General features: G+C 49.1%; 1 protein-coding gene across 2 annotated transcripts in view; it reads right to left on the bottom strand.

Annotated features, from left to right (window-relative positions):
* The window catches only part of LOC135903013 (Na(+)/H(+) exchanger protein 2-like), a 216,485-nt gene that overhangs the window by 92,101 nt on the left and 104,998 nt on the right, over positions 1–19,386 (bottom strand). Inside the window, exon 1 of one of the 2 annotated variants that reach the window (XM_065433385.2) lies at positions 15,341–15,447. The exons of the other annotated variant lie outside the window; for it this stretch is intronic. The gene's annotated coding sequence lies outside the window, so the exon portion shown is untranslated. Of the gene's footprint in view, positions 1–15,340; positions 15,448–19,386 lie in introns of those variants that run through there. 2 annotated transcript variants of the gene reach the window in all.

The following is a 19,386-nucleotide window of genomic DNA, read 5'->3' as shown; positions in this document are numbered from 1 at the left end:
CAACAGAAAGACTTTTGTGATAAAAGAGATTTTCAACCAGAGAAGTATTTACTGTAATAATTGTACTGTGAAATGGTTTGTTCTGTGCTTGTAGGCGCAGCTATGACTGTTTCTTCTCGCTGTGCAAGTACCTTACGCAAGTGCGTATTATATTTGTAATAAATACTACGAAAATAAGAAAGCCGTCATGGCCTAGCGGTTAGAGCACCGGACTGCTGTATTACAGGGCAGAGGCTCGATTCCACCATCGCAGTGTTTTCTTTTTATTTAAGCGAGGCGAGACAGGGACCTACCTACCGCAAAATGCCAAGAATGAGGCAAGAAATGCTTCGCATGAAAAAGAGAAGAAAAAAAAACATATGGGGGAGCAGGCAGCTCACGTTCTCTTGCTACAAGCAAAAAGTGAAAGTGCACCACGCGCGATTCTTTGATAGAATCACGCTGTGCGCGTTCCAGCCCAGAAAACGAATGTACACGGAGCTCAGAGTGCAGGGAGAGCAGTCAAACTGGGAAATCCGAACGCGCGCTGGCTCGGCCTCTCGCTCCCGGTATTCCCGGACAGCGGCAACCGAACGGGAAAAAACACCTTTGATGGTCGAAGAGGGGCCAACATCCGCCACGCACTGGCGACTGAGGAGTCGGATTGCGCTTCCTGGTGTATACAATAACGGCTCCAGATGCCCCCCCCCCCCCCCCGAAAAGAAAGAAAAGAAAAATAATAAAAAAAAAAACGGGCGCCGCCATGGCCGCGAGCCAGCCTTGGTCCCGCAATCCGGCACGCATCCGGCCACCCCTTGGGCACCCGATCCGCCAGGGACGCGCAGTGCACGCCGACGGGTCGGCAAGCGTGCTTCTTCGCGTTTAGAATATCATGCAAATTACCTGCTCACGTTCGTTCGATCTAGGCATGTGGCGAGCAACGAGCAGCATAACTTTAGAGGAACTGCAGCCGAGTTAACTTAGTTGCGGGTAGTTCAAAATGACATCTTGTGATGTGACATGACGGCCAACGGTCTTAAGAAGATCCGGACCCATCGTATCTCAAACGTCCATAGTTTGTGCCCGTCTTGTTAAACCGGCTTGCATGTATGTTTCATATGACAAGTACTGTCGACCCTTCAGCGGTATTGTGCGAGACGCTCGGGCGGAGCAATTGCCGGCCTTGTTCGCCAGGCTAAACCCGCCTGCTGCTACAATTCACCACCACCACCACCACGAACAACCATATTGCAAAGGGTTAATGGTCACTCTTAACGAGTACTCTGGACAAGGCAGTATCGACTGACCCATGGGTAAGTTATGAATATTATGCTTCAAAAAAAAAACAGCTAAGCTCTGCGCCTCTGCTAGGGAAATCGCGACAGGTATACTGATGCCTGCCGTTTAGATGTTCATGTTAAGAAAGTGGTAAGGGCTTAGCGTACGGAACGCGAAGGACAAACATTGAGACTCAAGCTACAGCACCTACTAACAGTTGGTAGCATTCATTGCGTGCGTGGTGGGGCCGGTCATAGTTTGGGTGGACTGAACACTGCATTATTCTTCGTTTAAGATAAGATGCTCCTCAGAAAACAATTCTTCACTAAATAAAAGCTGTATACTCACATAGCGACTAATAGGTGGTGTCCAAAACCCGACGTCTAAGACGTGTTTCCGGCTCCCAAAATCACTTCCGCGGTATTCAGCCAGCAAAAGCATAGCCTTTAAGGTACACATTTTAATTTCAGAGGGTGCTTCCCTAAGGCCTTGGATTTGGACATCACTCATTCATAAGGCTAATAGGATAGTAAAACTTGGAGCAGTGATGCAGTTTTTCACTTTCCCAAGACTAACTTTCTTAACATATTGTATTCTATACTTCCTGTTTGACGTCATTTACAACGGTAAAACATTCTTTTACGAACACACAATTTTGTTCACATGCTAACCTCTTGAAATATTCTGAGTGTCATTCGTATGTCAGAGCCACTTTATGGAAGTACTTATTTATCAAAAATACTGTCTGGAATGGTCCTAACACAAACACGTTTAGCACCTTGTGCGCGCGGAAGAGCATGTATGGAAACTTTTATTATGATAAAGTAAATTCAATTATGTAAAAAATGCTGCATTAAATTAGGAAAAGAAACTGTTCATTTTGCAAAAAAAAAAAAAGCCAGAACTCGGTTGTCGTCGTCGTCGTTGTTGGCGGGGGTGGTAGTGTTGTCTGATGTAAACTTGTGAAAACAAGCTTTTCTACAGAGCCCCCTAAGAAGTGTGAAAAAACGAGACCACGTGCATGGCACAGAAAAGCGGTACAATGATCGGAATGAGAAGAAAGCAGGGCGCGCTATTATACGAATAGGTCATGTGTGCCACTTGTGGAACTTGTGCTTTCCCCACTGTGTTCCAGGCAGACGAAGTACGGAGCGCCGCGTCTTTGCGGGAGAGTGGAGAAAGCAGCCGCGCGCCTCAATATCGGTCGTCGCCTCGCCAGGCCCAGCCTTCAGTGAGCGCGAGTGAAAGCGGGCAGTCGTTGGCGGGCACCCGCAGAGTTCGTTCGGAGCCGCAACCGCTAAAGCCCCCTTTAGCAACCACCGCGTCCGCACCATATGTCGCGTGCGAGCATGCCACGGTCCCAAGAGTGTGGCGGTATATATATTAGTGCACCCGGCGGCAATTCGCAATTTGCAGCTGCAAAGCGCGATACACGGCGGTTGCGCGTTGTGACTGCGCTCCGGCGAGACTGAGAGATCCGGCGGGAACCTTTTCCCACCAAGCACGTAACTATTGGAACCCAAAATCGCTTGGATTGCCGTACGCCCGCACAGCTCGAGGAGCGGTCACACAGAGCGATTGAGTGCGCATTCCAGAAATGATCACACAACTTGGCTGACTCGAGTTGGGGTGCGTTTCCGCTGCTCTATACAGCGCGTCAGTCACGGGAGTGCGAATGTTCGATCTCGTTGCCGATATCATTTCGCACTTTGTTCGATGAGCTAGCAGCCTCAATTCCCATGAGTAATTAGCGAATGTAGGCGGTCCAGAGGGACCAGCTGCACTTTAGGAGGCAAGGTAGATTTGGTCGACCAATTTGTGTTATTCTCTGTCCTAGACTCAAACGAGATAATGCAACGAAAGAAGGAGTAGTTTCTTTTCTGAGACACGTACGTGGGCTTGGCATGGGGCTCGCGCAGGAAGACTCGATGACTTACAGTAGTTCGCTTGACTGTTGAATGTATTCTGCACGTATTCCTTATTATGCGCACAAGCTGTAACTTTAGATATCGCTCGGTTACACGGAGATATATCGTGAATGCTCTTAAGATATATCGTAAGAAAGATCATAAGATAGTTCTATGGTGTACCCGGCTGCGGTGTCTCAGCGGCTGTACTGCTGGGCATATAACTTCGCGTTTTATTTTCCCTGCAAGCGCGGATGGAGGCGAAATGCAACAACACCCGCATAGTGAGATTTCGGTGTCCAATACTTCAGGTTCTTCCAATTCATAACATTCTTATTCGGCTAAAAATAATACCATCATATATTGTATTTAATAATATTCATTCGTTTTTACTTTGAGGCCTTCCTGCATATTGCTATCAGTATGTATGTAGATATAATTTGTCTATAAAATTGAATGAGAATTGAATTAAATTGCATGAAACTAGCGGGTATATACGTTTATTTACGCTCTTGATTGACCTTGAAGTTCAGAGAAAATAGTTACTTAAGAGCTTCTTGAAAGGGAGAAGGTACGTCTCTAGTACGCAGTTTTCCCTACTAGTATTTCAGTTGCTATTCGGAGTATATATCTTTAGCTGCGGCAACATATAGTGAATGAGAAACGGTGTCTATAATTCACAGAGCTTAAAGTTCGTAAGAACCATTTGTCAAGCACCGTTTCGAGTTGGCATTCTTTGGGCCTCACTTTGCCGTCGTGTATTCTTACGCACGGTACCCCATAAGCGATGAACGATTTGTCATTGGTGGTCTTCCTTGGCTAATAATGTTCGGCATGAAAACGGCCGCCGCCTGTTCCTGCCGATATTTGCAGCGCACGTACTATTTAGTGAGTACTCTACCAGGTCTGCGTTGTAATAGGAGGAGGAAAAAAAGGAGGAAGGAGAGGTAGGGAAGTCAAACAGACGCACGTCCGGTTTGCTACCCCACGCGGTGGGAAGGCGATTAAGGGATGCAAAGAAAGGAGAGGAAGGGAGAAAGGTACTATCGATACGATCACGTGTGGCTGTCCATCACATCACATTTACAATCGTTCATTGAGGCCAGTAGATTTCATATGTACATATGCACAGCCAGACCACGACACTGCCTCGACATCCAGATCGAATGTACCCCGCGGCGAATGTCCTTACGACCGCAAGGCCCGCGACAACGGGATGATAGCTCGGGATCCGCAGCTGCAATACGTTGCACGTGGAAAAAACAAGCGTCGCGACTCGTTTCCGTCAAGTGCGCCATGTTGGTCGAGGGCGCTCGCTCGGCGCGTCTGTCGACCACGATGAGCTGCGCGAGATGAGAGAAAAGTGCGCGCCGCATCTGTAATGTAGCGCTACCTCTTCCTGCCTGCTCGGAACCGGCTCGTAAAGGGCACAGACGCTAGGATTCCCCCTGGAGGGCGGTTTTTATTGTCTATGATGAACACCATGGCACCGACAAAGAAAGCGAGAGCTGCGTTTTTTTGTTGTCGTTCTTTTAGTGCTCCTTTCCTTGCACTCTTTCATGGCAGAAGGAAAAGACGAGCACGCGTCGTACACCTGCAGCAGTCGTTTAGTTTTGCTCGGCAAAGCTTCCAACGCTCTCCTTATGAATATAAAGCATTAATAATGATTTTCGTTATTACAACAGACAAGGCGAGTGTCACGGATAGTAATAAGGGCGTTGTAGAAAAAGTGCCTACTCAGGGCCGCCAGAAGGTGGTATACGGCTGCAAGGCATTGCTATGTATTTCGCCTGTGTTCTTTACAGAAAGGTTTGTAATGCTTAATTCTGGGGAGACTCGCAAATCGATGCGAATGACGCCTTAACATGGCTCCTACTGTAAGCAGGAAATTTCTGCATGTTCCCGCAATTCGAACTTGAATCCGCAGACAGCCAACAAATGATGCCTAGGCAATCCTCGACGAAGGCTTTCTGCTTCAACAGTTGAAATCCGTGCATCTCTGTTCTACTAATAGAAAGCAATAACTTATCGGCGATCTTTGACAAAAGCAATTTTCGCTTGTCCCGTATGTTAGACGTCTTTGTTCGGAGGTTGTGGTGTGGTTGTGTGGTGTTGTTGTTGTGGTTGTGTTCGGAGGCAATTCGTGGAAAGGTCGACTGATCATCTGTGATAAATTGCGGCAAGCTCATGTAGAACGAACAGGATCAAATTTTCTGTTTAGCCGTAGTTACATCGCAACAGAGTATAGCCACTGCAGTGGTGTGTATGCCTTTTTATTGCGTTATTAAATAAGTTAAGAGGAGATGACACCTGCAAGTGATGCTTGCACATGCAGTACTTGCGCACCAAGGGTTTGTAAGAGCAGCCGGCAGCCAAACGTCATTCTGGTCAGGTAATTTCCGAAGGTGGTCGGTCGATGGTTAACAGCAGGTGCAGGTCAGGTCAGTTTATTGCCTTAAAGGCCCCTTTAACCGGGGTGTTACATAAGGGGTGAGGTGCATCATGCAACGACAATTCAACGTGATAACAAACGGGAGATTCGATAAGTGGTAGATACCCTGTATAAACAAATACATACTTGCGACAAAGTTAGACGTGATAACAAACGGGAGATTCGATAAGTGGTAGATACCCTGTATAAACAAATACATAATTGCGACAAAGTTAGAAGAAAAAAAAAAAGCTAACAGCACTTACAAACAACACGCTTTGGTAATCCGGTCCCAGAAATTTTGCCTCTCGCGATGGACACAACATGCACCCTAGACAAGCAACACCTTATAGATGTCCTGGCAAACTGCACATGCGAGTTTAATGTTCACTATGCCGGCTGAGCGCATCCTACGGAGCTAGCCGACAGCGCAATGTGCCCACGTCGTGACGATACAAACAGCAGATTCACTTTTACTTCTCAATGCCGCTCTGGGACGACAAATGTTTGAGAGAACAGAAAAACGCTTGCGAAAAAAAGAGAAAAAAAGCCTTCAGTCGGTCACAAATGCCAGGAAACGCCGGCTTCGATAACAAAAAGGCACAGGAATAAAAAGCTTACTTTCTGCGATGCGGATATCCGGTTCCGGAAAATTTTAACTTTCCCTTTTCCCTCGTTTTCGCCCTTTGAATATCGCCTGCCGTGATCACAGCAGCTGCCCTTCCAGCACTCCTGCATTCTTGTTTGTATTGTCTAGCACTCGGCACTCGTTTGTTATGTTTCTTTCATGATTGCGTTTTATGCGTGCATTTTCGCATATATTTCGGGCGTACATGAAGGAGCATACCTGGCTGCACATCATGTGCTTAATAGAAGGGGCTACCCGGGCTTGTCCATCTGACCCTAGTATTATGCAGGCGGAAGCAAGAGTGACGCACGAAGACAAATGTTGATTTCATAATACTAAGAATTTGGGAATGTTGGTTGTGTTCGTTTGACGCAGCACAGGATTATAGCACGGTATCTAGGGAAAAGGGGAGAATGAACAACATAAGATTATTTGTATGGGCACTGTCAATTCTCATTTTTCGTACACCTGTTCCCCTTGTCTATAGTACAAGATATATACCCAACCGGAGGTATTCTGTGGTTAACCTCCGTCTTTTTCCTTTAGTTTTATCTTTGTCTATCTGTTGGAAAATATATTTTATTCGGCTTCAGGGAACTTAGTAGCGGTAATTGCGATAATGCGCATTACAGCGGCAGCCGTTGTTAACGGTGCGTTCGGTTTTCAGGAAACTGCATACCGAGGGCCTAAAGTTATGTATGGATGCCGCTGCCATGGTCGAATGCTTTAAGACGCTGGATTTTAAATTCAGTGGCCGACAGTACCAGTTCAGCAGTTACTTTATTTCTGTGTTTTCTTCTTTGTACTTTCTTTTTTCAGCGCAGTTTCGAATTTACAGCACTCAGTTCCCGTTCATAGTGCGTCGATGGCCAGAGACGCTGGCGTGTCGAAAATGAGTTGCCGCATACTGAGATGATGATATGTGCAAGTAGACAGTTCAACTGCGCGCTTAAGTGCATTTAAACGAAACGTGGTGCGTCGGTGCATCAATACAGGCAATTATATTGAGTATACTACAGAATTATAAGAACGTATACTACAGAAGCGCATCAAGGTGCCAACGTGTCAATCGCGCCCTGACTATGACCGCACACCGAGAGCACGTCAGCCTATGTGGCAGCAGCTAGAACATAACTCAGCGGTTATTATCTTTTTTTTTTCCTCCTCAGGGGGGTGCTGCCTGCGGCCTGCGATCACTTTGAGACGCCAGTAATAACACAGCCCACCTCGCGCTGGGAACAAGAAACAGCGACAAAACGAGGCCGAACGTATTAACTCGCCCTGGCCGTAATAACGCTCTGTCCTCCGGAACGCGTCGGGCGCTCGCTTTGCCCCACGGCTTTCCCCAACTGGCCCGCGAAAAGAAGACACAGACAGACAAACCGAGACGGTGGCCGATTCGCAAGGAAACAAGAAAACGAGCCGAACGCAAACGCCTAACGAGACGCAGTAAAGACAACAACAACGCGGAGTATTTTCGCACAAGCACGCTCTCCTTCCCACAAAGAATGACACGCTCTTCTCTCGGAGTGCACCTCTGCTGGCCGTGTTTTTGTTTTCAGCTTTTTCGTTTCACGGAGTCGGCGCTTGCGCCGCGTAATTGCCGTGATATAATCGTGGAACGCGTCGCCCACCCTCCGGAAGGGAATTCCCCGACCCGTCGTGCACCGCCTGCGTGACGCTCTGTTTCTGTGAGGCCGTCCCCTCTGGGACCGGTCTGCGAGCCACAGTCCTCGCATCGGCGATCGCGTTTGCGGCGAGCGCATCGCTGGTGCATGCACCCGGAGATTCGTGACACTGTTCCTTTTCCGAGAGCTTGCGCCGCTGCGCCTTCATTGTTGCCGTACGAGCGAAGACTGTTCCTTTCTTCCTCGCGGCCAATTCCGACGGACATGAAACGGAAGGCCCGAGGTCGGCGGCCGCGCGAGCCGTGTTTGCGTATACGCCTCCGCTGCCGGGAAGGGGCTTCCCCGACCAAGCACTGACCCCGTGGCGCGGCAGACGGTCGCTGCGGCCAAGAGCCGCCGGCCTTGATCCGTGCCATGTGGGCTGGCCGCGCGCGCGTCCGTCTCTGCGGCTCGGGGGCCGAGTGGCAGGCGGTCGACTCGATATTCGAGCCGGCGCGGTATTGCACAGCGTTCGCAGTTGTTTCGCCACTGTTAGCGCATCCGTCACTGCGAAAGTTCGCTATCTAGTACGCGCCTATTTTTTGCGTATATCACTTGGCAAGCAGTTGTAATGCGGCTTCTAATAAACGCTGCGTATGCGACAAGGCAAGTCAGTGGAAGCGCCCCACACGAAATGGCGCGTTTTATTGCGTTCAAGTTCAAATGGCTTGTCATGGAAAGGTTGAGATAGCAAGTTCCTCATGAATTCGCGTCATTTTTCAATGTATGCTAGAAGAATGAAATAAATAAATAAATAAATAAATAAATAAATAAATAAATAAATAAATAAATAAATAAATGCTTATATTGACCTACAAGAGGTGCAGAAAGATTGCATGATCCATCGAATGCAGTGCTTGTTTTTGTCGATCCTGACAAGTCACCTCCCCCCCCCCCCCCCTCAAGCTGCGAGCGTTCACAAATGATCTTGCTTATTTTCCAGTAAAAGCTGGTGCAGAAAGTTCCGTTTATAGCCCAGTACTTATCGACAAAGAACTGCTACGTGCTGCTGTGCGGGCGGAAACGATGCACTAAGTGTGAAAAGGATACGAGCTTTTCCAGGATACGCTACTTCGAAGAACTAACCAGTCAGTTAGGCTGAAGGCATGCGCCTACACGTTTTTAAGAGGCCTCGACTACCGCGGCCGCCCACACGGCGTATATAGTGCGGCAAACGTCGAATAAAGAGAGAGAGAGAGACAGTAAAAGCAAGTGGTGAAAGGCAGAGAGGTTAACCAGAGTAAGTGTCCGGCTTGCTACTCTGCACAGGGGGATGGGGTAGCGTATCTCTAGGGAGACTGCTATAGTACGAGAATTTTATTCCAATTCTTTCGTTTTTTTTTGGGGGGGGGGGGCGGGCTCCGTCAGTTTAATCACCATGCAGGACTGGCCGTTCGTGAACGATAGATTATCAGAAATGAATAGAGTGGAGCACTATCATTTTTTTACACCCTTTTGGGTTATCTTGTCCCCCAAGCCTCGGCAAAAAGTATCCTCAATCTTACCTACACCTTTACTTAGCACTCTTCGCCCGCTACTTTCGTGATAGGAACGCTATGCCACGCTGATACACACGTGCCTGAAAGTATTCTGGAAGCGCAGCGTTAAAGAAAAAAAAATGCACGCAAGATATATGAAGCTTATTATTGGGCCACACGATAATCCCCCAAATGGCGCAATTGTTTCTTAGAGTGAATGAAAGGAATCGTTTCGTCATATGCCAGCCCTGCTCGTTTACATCGATATTTTACCTATCTACTATTCATTCTATGGGTAGCTATGGAACCACAAGCACGATGTGTCGCCGTGCGCAGGTACTCGGCAAATGTTCACGACGCATGGAACAAAAGAGCGATGTCGTCGCAGAGAGCCCACGAAGTGCGATAGAAACACAGCACGAAACACACCTTTATTTCCTCACTGTTATACCACAAGAGACGCAATCAGATATGATTCATTCTGGGTATCCTGCACGGGGAAACGGGACAAGGGGATGCAAGAAGGAAAAGTGATGCAAAAAGAGAGTGAAACGTGCGCCGTAGCAAAAGGCTAGACGCAGCACTGTCATATAGCCTATCGTGCAAGTCATAGGACCCCAGGAAATGAAGTAGTGTGTACATGCGGCAGGCATCCGCTGTGGTCACTGCCCTTCTATCCTGATAGTAGCGGGTTGTCTGTAGAATTTGAATGATCGTGTATGGCATCATGTCTTAGCGCGAGCTCAATTCCCAGTCACGGCGACTCATTACTGAGCAGGCAAAAGCCAAGATAAATAAATAGTAATAAATAATTCACAGGGGCTCATAAGCTATCCATAAGAGTGCTTGAAGGCGAAAGCCCATATGCCAATGCATTAAAGATCTACACATGACGTACACATACGACCCCCCCCCCCCTGATTCGCTTAGTCAACCCTCTTCATTCGCTTACTCATCCTCTTAATTGGCTTAGTCATGCTCCTGAATTCGCTCAGTGTACTTCGCTTAGTCATCCCTCTTGATTCCAAAGGTCGAGCGTTCGACTCCCACCCGAGGTCGTGTGTTCGAGTGCCTTAATTAACTGTGCCTTCGTTAACTTCGCCTTCATTATCCCCAAATGTCGTGGGTTCGACTCCCATCAAAGGTCGTGGGCTCGAGTGTCTTAATTAACTCTATCCCAATCAACTTCGATTTCATTAACACCAAAGATGACGGGTTAGACTCCCACAAATGATTGTGGTTCGACCCCCACCGAAGTTCGAGCGTTCGTAGCCTTAACACCAAAGATCGTGGGTTCGTAGCCTTTTTGTACCTTTCGTGTCGTCGACGCATTTTCGCTCAAGGTCGACTGACCAATGATACATAGAAGGTTTTCGCCTTAATAGTAACAATTGCCGTCGTCCGGAGTGTTAATTCCAGTCGCATTTTTCGATGTTTATTAACCAACTTAATGTTGCCAGCATAACTGGGTCAACGACACCACGCAGGCGCACTACACAAAGCGTCCGTTCGTTTCGCATCAACGCGTCTCGGCTCTCCTCCGTCCCTCTCGACCGCGGGGTGCAACACGCGACAGCAGGTGACCGCGCTGCTTCGACTCCGTGGTGCGGCGCGTTTCTTCGAGGTCTACTGCTCTTTATTTATGCTGCTGTTGCGGACCCTGCCAACAACGCAATAATAATAATAATAAAAAGTCTAACAAATTTGTGGAGCTTGGTAAACCGTCCCAGCCTGTCAAAGTTAATCCTGACTCTTCAACTGTGGCTTTCCTCATTAGCCGCACGTAACTTTTGGAAGTTGAAACAGATACATTACGCGTCAGAAAATATGGCTAAGAGTTGAGCTCTCGGCGAGCTTCCGACAGTGTTATTTCTTTAGTATTGCCAATGCATGCTTTGTAACGGTGCCATCAAGTAACGAGATACAGTGTATGGCGCAGGCGTGTCGTCAGTTCAGTCACGCGCTGAGACAAACGGCTCGCCGCAGGACGCAGAGCCTGCATCGTGCCGAGTGCCCATGCAGGGGAGTCGTCCGGGTTTGTCCAGCAGCCGGAAGACGGTGCACGGAACGAATTGGGCAATGCAAAGCGGATCACTCACTGGGCCAGCGGCACGCTGGCCGGATGAGGCGCGCGTTCTAGTTTCGGCTTCCTGCGTCCCTGGACGGCGCCGTCGCTCGCAGAGAACAAAAAACTTGACCGGCCGGCGAGTCGTCCCGACGCCGGGATGCCGCTTTTCAAAGAGAACAAGCAGTGCTGCTCGGCCCCGAGTGGGATTTCCCGCCGTGAATATTGGATCGCGCGTTTAGCGCGGTGCTTAGCGCTTAGCAAACCGCTGCGCAGCTCGATCGTCTATTGCACAACGAGCGAAAGGGAACGACCCGGCCGAGCTTTGTATATTTCATCGGTTGCTAAGTCGCTCGGTAAATGGCTGCTAGTGACGCACGCGCATGATGATAGGATCAACTTGTTATTTTTCGCGGACTGGATTCCTGCGAAGTCAGAAGCTGAGACGGTGAGTTGAATGTCTCTAGCATGAGTCGTCAAGGACATTAGCCGTCTTGTGCTGGCGGTCGAATGCACAGCTCATGCTGAGTTCATGCGATGAAACTGTGCTCCTGTGTACACTGCAAAGGTATGCAGCGTGTCAGCTCCAGCATTTATTCCGCCTTCTGCTCGGAGCACTAACTCATGCTTTGAGTGCGCATAATCATTTCTTTCTCCCACTCTCTTGAAAAAATGCGCTGTGAAAGCAGAATTGGTGACAACGGAATAATGCAGGTGTCGCCGTGCCAAGGTTGACACACGGAAGTGTCCCTTCATATTTCTGCCCGACGAATCGCGCCCTATTCGGTGATTACTGTGTAGTGAAACGCCCCTTTTATATTTAGTGAAGCCTGATAAAGTGAAGCCTGAAATAATTCTTACTATCAGATGCTTCAACTCCCGCAGAATACACCCGTGCTACGGTTCAAACGGAGTGTGTACACAAGGGCTCGCGCTACAGCTCGGGTGAGGCAGCAGCCGCGTCTTCTAGTGTCGGCGGACGCGAGACGGCGTGCGCTGCGCAGCGCACCCCGAAGCTCCGCTGGGGCCCACACTGATAGCCGGCACCTGCCGCGATCTCGGCAGCGAGAGGTCCGCCCCCAATCCGGCCCGCACTCGTCGCGCCGTCTCGCATCCCGAAAGATGCACGCCACGCGACAGCGCACGGCGACGCGGCTCAAAGGAGATGAAACATCCGGGTCTTCTTTTGCCCTCTCTTTTCCCAACTCCACAGCCCCCGCACCCCTTTGGCTTCTTTCTGTACTTTTTTAGTGTCGCTCCTGCGCTTCTTTCCAAGCGGCCAAGTCCGCTGGGCGTGGCAGACGTGGCGGCATGTCAGGTTGGCAGGGTTTCGCAGAGACGTAACACGCGGAAGGGCTGGGCCAAACCAAGTATCTAGGCTGCCCCATGGCATGCCTGCCCTACTCTCGAAAACGGTCAGCCGGAGAAAACTTGAAAGGCGTCCCCGACCGTGATTGAAAAACACTGCAGCGATTGACTGCGCTCGGCCGTTAGCGAGGCGGATCAGATCTGTCGAACGAGGAAGACGCGGAGATTAGTGTCGAAGAGAAAGGAACATCCGAGGGAGCGGGACGGTCGCGGCACAGCTCGCGCTCCCTGGGCTGTGCTAATTCAGTGCACACGAAAGGGCAGCGGCCAAGACCGCGGGCGCCGAGTTCGAAAAAAGGAGGTGGTTATTTTTGGAAGCCGAATCGAACGCCGATCAAAAACTTTTTTTAAATAGTATTCCCGACTATTAATGAACTTTGCAAACACTTTTCGAGCGCAAAAAATATACTTTTTCGGGGGTTCGACAGGCCGAAACCACGATCTGATTAGGATGCACGCCGTAGCAGGGAACTTCGGATTAATTTACACCATCAGGGGATCTTTAAAGTGTCCCCAATGCACGGGGCACGGGCATTTTCGCATTTCGCCCCCATCGAAATGCGGCCGGTATTTGAACCCGCGACCTCGTGCTTAGCAGCGCAACACCATAGTCGCTAAGCCACCGTGGCGGGTCGAACGCTACAATGGCTGCTTTAAAATTATGATAGAAGGTCTTTTCGAACGCTGCATTGACTGCTTTAAGGTTATGTTGAGAAGGTCGTGACTGAAACAAAAGTGCTTATATTTATATACAAATGAACAGCCTACTACTTCTGTAATATATTCTTACGTATTCTTACAGGCGGCCGATAAACACACCTTCTACTCTCCACCTATGGAATAAATTTGACCGCGATAAGTGCAAGGTGACAGACTTCAATTAAATAGCGATGGATAAAAACTAGCACAGAATGTCAATAACTAACCACGGATGGAACGGATGATGAGGCACTAGATGCATCTAAGGCAACATTAAGCGTGCGTGCGAGCCATAAGAGTAGTCATTTTCGCCATGAAGCAACTTGTCAATAATTTGTGAATTGGGCTTGGTTAGAAATGCCCAATCTAAACTTACGGGCATTTCCTGATTAATCGGCATTCACTATGAGAAAAGACTAACGACTCTGTAATCAAACAAGAAGTCCTAAGAAAACAAGAGCATTGGCCGAGGCAGGATAACACACGTTCCTTCTTTCCAGGGAGTTATAGCGATCGAAAAAATCCCTTTGTTTGATGCACAATTAGTGGCTATGTCAGTTAGATACTTATTTGCTGCAGTCCCTTTACGACCCCTATATCCCTCACCCCCAGTGCAGGGTAGCAAACCGGAAGCTCGCCTCCGGTTAACCTCCCTGCCTTTCCTCTCTCTCTCTCTCTATTTGCTGCCAGGCGCAGCAAACAAATACTATTTCCTACGGTGTACCATGCATCGCTGTGTTCCTATGCGGCGCACTCTGGTTCACGACTTACTGCACTGTATTGAAGAGCAAATTTTAGGCCAAGTGGCAGAAGCTCTCCTTTCTATGTGCGTTGCAGAATCTCACATTGAGAGCGATTGGCGCGCTAAACTGCTAAACTACTCCACTGCGGAGTCAGTTTAAATTTATGGTTGCGGTTCATCTCGCGTACCAGCAGAATGATAGTTGTTGCCATGTGCTCCTCTACGCGTTTGTCCCGCAAGTGAGAAGTTACAGCCTCCAGAAATCTGTCGCGTTTTGCAGTGTTATCGATACGTTCTTTCTGTCACACCGTTGTCGCGATTCGGTGGATCATTGGACATTATGACGTATGTTTGCTTGAAATTGGCTTTTCACTCAGTCCTGAGAATTATTGAAAAACTGTTGGAAAATATTGGAAATTTCCAACGCCGACTTTCTACTCGAGGATCGAGTAGGACCACACCGAATAACAGTGTATACATTTGAATGATTACGCGAACACTCTTGCATATTTTAGAATGGCCAGCACGCCAGCGACAATAACCCATAATGATGATTAACAGCGCACTCAATGAATTTCTTTTTGACACGTTCTTGAGCGTCCGTGATGTTACAAAGGAAGTACTGAAGGCATTCTTGTCCTCTTTAGAGGAAATTATACTACATTTAAATTTAGCGACGCGGCGGACTGTAGCCGACAGTCATTTATTCTCAGACATAGCAGGGACAGGGCGGCTTCGTGAGTGGGAGGTGTCGCGAAAAAAAAAAAGAAGGAAAGAAAGAACGAAGCAGAAAAAAAAAACTCGTGATCGGGGAGGAGGCCGCGGGGCCACACCCTGACCAGCTGCGCCAGAAATTCCGCCTTCGAGGGCGGCGAGAGACTGCACCGAGAATCAAAGCAATGTCAAGACCGCAACCAGAGCAGAAACGCGACAAAAAGAGGTGCTAGCAGCGTGGCGCGGAGTAAAAGGAGGCAAGAAAGAGAGTGTGACCACAATGGCCGAGAGGCGCCGCAAGTAAAAGGCAACGGGGGTGTTTGCGTGTACATGCATACTCGTACACTGACGACGGAAACTGCTTGCGGAGGTCGTCCGGCTTACCTAGCGCGCGGACAGCGAAGCGCCGTTCAGGTGGCAACTACGACGCATTCGGTTCGTCGGGCTCGCTGTGTTTTTTCGCAAGGTCGCGCGACATTGGGCTTGCCGAGTCCTTAGCCATTAGGTCGCTGCCACGGGCGTATCAGTGCCTGAAGAGGCTCTGCTCTACGGCCGGGCGCATCAGCGCTTCTTGGTTCGCAATCGACATCGAGCAGCACAACACACTGCTTTGCTGTCAGGGTTACAACCCCTACCGGATATCAGCGCGCGCGCTCCGCTACATAGCTGCGCTACAGCGTTGTAGCGTGCGCAGCTAGTATACCTGGCTGTGATTACGTTATAACTACACAGTTTGTTCAGAGCTTAAACGTGGTAGCGATAATATTGTACGTAAGTGATGCTGCCTTATTGGTACGGTGTTTTAGCAAAACATAGCGCGGGGACACGTGGAGATAGAGAAAGCGCATGTCACCAGAGCGCTAAGAGCCAACTATCCAGTTGGTGCTCATGCACCGTCTTCCGTCTGTCCTTTCCTGCGCTACAATACACCCCAAAGCAGCAACATGCGCGCCGCTTTCTCTATAGCAGTTTATAACTCTGTACAATATTCTCTTCCATTCGGGACCGTTGTCTCGTCTCCTTTGTTGGAGTTTTTTTCTTTTTAATTTTAGGCGGCCGAGACACAAAAGCTGCATCGAGAGCTCGAAAGTGCTTTTAATAAAGAAAACACCGTCACCGTTTCTACATCACCAGGTACGAAGTATTGCCCAATCGTGAAAACGATGCTAAAATAGCGTTGTCTGAGTAGTCTCAGATGTTCCTTCTATACTCAGGGAGCATGCGTGGCCTAGCAGCCGGCTTCCAGTTTCAATTCGTGCTGATCGTGATTTTACGCCTAATACGCCTGATTACACGTGACTGCTCTTTTCAGCCTTGTCACGAGCTCAAAACCATGACTCACGCGCAGTAAGAGACGTGCTGACCCTACACACGAATCACACCAATGCTACCGGCGCTGTCCGTGTCTGACGGGGTTCGCTGTATCGGCTTATAAGCAGCCTTCCAACCTCCGATGATATGCATAAGCACGTGCGGCTATAGTACGCAACCTTCAGAGATGAAATGATTAACACTTAAGACGAATGGTCGCAAGTGAAGGCTGCAGCGAAAGGCAGATTTCATTTCGTGATCTTTCCGTCTGCAGTCCAACACTCGCACAGGAAAAGGGCTTTCGCGCTTAGTAAAACCAACTTAAGGGTAGCACTTCGATCGACAATGAATGAATGGAGGCCACACCTGGGGCGCGATCGGAGATATTTTGTTCGCTGCGCGTTCTGTTCAGTTGCTGCAACGTCACAAAGTTGCAGTATGCAAAATTTGTGACAGCGGGGCGGAGAGAGCAGCCAATCAGGAAGCGGTGACCTCCCCGGAAGTTTACTTTAGTCGTTTGTCGTCTGCTTGCAAGCAGTATACTACAAAACCAAATGTTTCTCGTCTTCCAAATGAATTAAATCTTTATCTAAAAAAAATGTATTTTTCTTCTCAAGCCCAAACACGTTTTGAAATAGTAGTACGTGTGACTACTGCAATTTATAACTACAAGGTTCTTTGCGTCGTCCCTAGGTGGTGTCGCGCACAGCGAGAAGGAAAAAGAAAAAAAAAACGACGGGAAGAGTGGCGCACTTTTCAAGAGGCAGCGACAACATCCCAGTGGCTCGCTGGCACCGATGATGCTGTCGATTTCTCTGTGCAACCGACGAATTATTTGTTTCGAGAAAGAAAAACGACGCCGGAATTCACTTTCTGTCATTTCTTCAAACGCGTTTCGCAAACGTGCCATTCTGCAGCCGCAAAGGCCGCCTGTTGGATCCAATCCAATCCACCAGACGCGCCATGCGAAGCCGTATGATCGCTCCAAACTTCTCAACTCCCGTCGCGTTCGGACGAAATGCTCGGTGGGCGGATGATTGACAGGAGCGGGTCGTCATTTTGACGTCACCAAAAACGGGGCGGCGCCCCGCGGCTGGCGACGTCGGCGCGGAGTAGGCCAATCGCGCGCGCCGGTAACCGAACGAACGCGCCGAACAACCATCTCCGATCGCACCCCTGGGCAACTATAGCAGTCGGCACAACATGAACGATGAGCGCCTCAATCGATGACGCGACGCAATATGCTGCCCTTCAGTCTTTGAGCGCTCCGCCCACCAATCCAGCAGTTTTTTTCTCGTAGGAAGGAAAAAGAAGTGCAGCTTATACGTCGCTCAGTCGAGAAACGATCGCGAAGCTGCGAACTGTTGCTATACCTGATAATCATAATCACCGGCGCAACCTGAAATGTTCGATCGCTCGCGCTCTTGGCGCGCAGGCGGCTACAGCGCCCGGCGACGGCAGCGCCGGATTCTCCTTGACGGGCGGCGTCCACCGGCCGCGTTCGGTTGCCGATCCCTGGTGCGATTGTGTCAATCGTCGCGGTTCACTGCGCGTGCCGGCAGCTCGTTGTTTCTCGCCAGGGGTGTTCGTCTTGCGCTCGAGTCGGGCGGATAGCACGGCCGCACTGCAAGGTCCTGCGCATTTACATCTCTGCGCCGCCTCCTGTGCCTCTGATCGAGGGCGTGTCCTGCACGCGACTCGCTGTCTTCTGCTGACAGAGATCCGTTTGACGAGCGTTCGCATGGCGCAGCAAAGTCCCCTTCTGAGAGCGGCCACATCTATCGCTCGTCGAACGCTGCCAGCTTGGCTCTTTCTTTTTTCTCTTTTTTTTGTCGTCCCAAATGAAATGGCATGACTCTCGCAGGCTGACAAGGGACAAAAAGCACTAATCAGCAGTTCATTTTGTTTTCTCTCTTTTCCCTTTTTCCTCGACTGAAACACGCGAGTGGTCGCAAACACGCGCGAGAGAACAAAGTAAGCAACCACCGTGGGGCTCATACGTTTCTGGCTGCGAAAACGCCTTTAAACGTAAAGCGGGCTGAAATTATTTATATATATATATATATATATATATATATATATATATATATATATATATATATATATATATATATATATATATATATATATATAAACTGTACGGTCTCCTATGGTATATGTATGTTACAGCGCCTCATAAATCTAGAACTCCTACTAGGCACGGGCGACACCACCGTTGTTGCTTTTCCTTTCGGGCCAATACCAAACGTGACTTGAGGTCAGCGGCTTCTCTCACTTCTCTCACAACAGGCCAGCTACATGTATCCATTTTCTGGCTGTTTCTCTTCTGAGCGCAGTTCGCACTGCAGCTGTAACTTGTAAATCTCGTGCCGCGGGCCAAGCGCCCGTCTTTCGAACGCCTGCACATATTGATGTTTTACAAACTCTATCCCCGTCATCACTCCTCATAACTTTGCTGTTCTTCCCCTAAGCGCAGAGTAGCAGGGGAAGTGAGTCTACTTCAGGCCGACTTCCTTGTCTGTTCTTAAAGGGAAGCTGAAAGGTTTTCCAGAAAAAATGAGTGAACATCTGTACATAATGGTTTTCAACCCTCTGAATTCGAATATCGTATCGAAATTGAGCGAAAGAAAGCGCAAATATATTTTATTTCGACGGAAAGTGCAGCAGCGGACACGCCCAACTCGCGCGTCTCGTTTCCGCCTGTGATTGGTCGGTGCGCCTCGTGACGTCAACTCTAGTAACCGACCACTGCCGCTACACATGAAGCGCGGTGCCAGGTAGTTTGGTGCTGTGTTTCTGAGACAGTAATGGAAAATTGAGAAAGACTGCGTTTTTCTGAGGAGTTCGGCGTATGTTCGACGTATGTACGAGCCGATTGCGAAGAGCCGGCCTCTCGAAGAAGCAAACGATGCTGGTGCGAGCAGTGATTTCGACGCGAACGAAAGCAAAGTCTTGGAATCTCCTCGTGTTGGAAATGCTCTTTGGTGAGTACGTTTTTTGCAAAGCGATCTAGTGATCTCGCCGATCTTTCGCCGATCTAGTGAGCTCGTTTCCGGTCAAACAACTGTAGTGTTGTGTTCCTGCATGCCTCCTCGTGGAACGTAAGCGGGGATGCGATC

Source organism: Dermacentor albipictus, chromosome 1, assembly GCF_038994185.2.
Source record: "Dermacentor albipictus isolate Rhodes 1998 colony chromosome 1, USDA_Dalb.pri_finalv2, whole genome shotgun sequence".
Classification (NCBI taxonomy): Eukaryota; Metazoa; Arthropoda; class Arachnida; order Ixodida; family Ixodidae; genus Dermacentor; species Dermacentor albipictus.
This window is presented reverse-complemented; position numbering and strand designations above follow the sequence as displayed.